Below are 1379 nucleotides of genomic sequence, written 5' to 3'. Positions count from 1 at the left end.
TTAGCTTATTAGAGTTTACATTTTGGTGAATAGAAAACTTACAAAATTTATTGCTTAATATACGTCGATCTTAAAAATCGAATTTAGAAAAAAATATTTAAAAATCTAAACAATTATCACTTATATTAAATCTCATATAATTCCATAAAAACATCCTTTATTCTTTTCTTTAGAAATCATTTCATCTTGGGAGAGTCCTCCAAGGATCTTCACCTTCTCCTTTGCTAGACCTAAATGAAATTGGTTCTCTCCCAGAATCAATAATCTCATAATCTCATGTTCCATTTTCACATAAACTTTTAGCACTTACACCTAAAAAAAACTTGAAAAAAAAAATAATGAATAATCAAAGCATCATCCTAATAAAATTGAACAACAAAAATCATTATATATTATATATGCAATAATTTATTAGTCATTAATAGATTTTATGAAATTCTAATATACAATAAATTACTCTTTAATCTATATATTAAATTAAAAAAAAATCATTGTGATTCTCATCCCCCAAACGGCCAAACACATAAAACTCCAAAGGGGCATTTTTGTTCACCTCAAAATTAAACATCAATTGACTTTGTCTAACTTCGTCTATAACACCCTCCTTACACGTATCTTAATAATCTAACTTTACATGCACACCATTTATTCAATATCGAAAGTTCCAATCCCATTATACCCTTTGAGGCGTTGACTGACTCAGCCCACTCTTCCTCTATAAACAAAACAAGTGTGCAAAATAAAGTGTTCTTTCTAGATGCTATATTATTAATCCCTTTTTTTCCTTGGACGGTTCTACCCTTGACTTCTCTTCATCATTATCATAATTCATATACTCCACCAAAACTAAGTACCACAAAATTGTAAAATCCCACCCTTCTTTGTCCTTTCCCCTCGTTTGATATGAAGATCAATAAATTATAGCATGATTGATGTCCTTTAATATTTTATTTAATTTTTAATTTTTAATTATTTAGTTTATTTCCACATCATTTGAAAGGGACTTGTTGGTAATGTGAAATGGTGATAGCAACGTCATTGGCTTGAAACACCGGCGATCCACAGAGTTGGAGTTAAAATTATACAACACATCCTTTTCAACTTTTTCGGTGCTCCAATCAGAATCATGTAATAATGTTACCTTATCATCATCTTTGTAGGCGTAGCCCTTGCTAGCTACTAGTAACACCAATTTTTTGCTTCTAGTTTCAAACCATTCTCAAAATAAATCACAAAATAACTAAAGATATTTGGATGTTAAATCAGATATTCAATAATATAAAGTGTATTTTTTCACTTTACGATTTTGTGATTTTTTTTAAAAATATTTTTAATATTTAATTTTATTTAATTTTTTTTAATATTTTCTATTTCTATCA

Source organism: Arachis ipaensis, chromosome B05 (assembly GCF_000816755.2).
Source record: "Arachis ipaensis cultivar K30076 chromosome B05, Araip1.1, whole genome shotgun sequence".
NCBI lineage: Eukaryota > Viridiplantae > Streptophyta > Magnoliopsida > Fabales > Fabaceae > Arachis > Arachis ipaensis.
The sequence above is the reverse complement of the archived record's forward strand: the minus strand, read 5'-3'. Positions refer to the sequence as shown.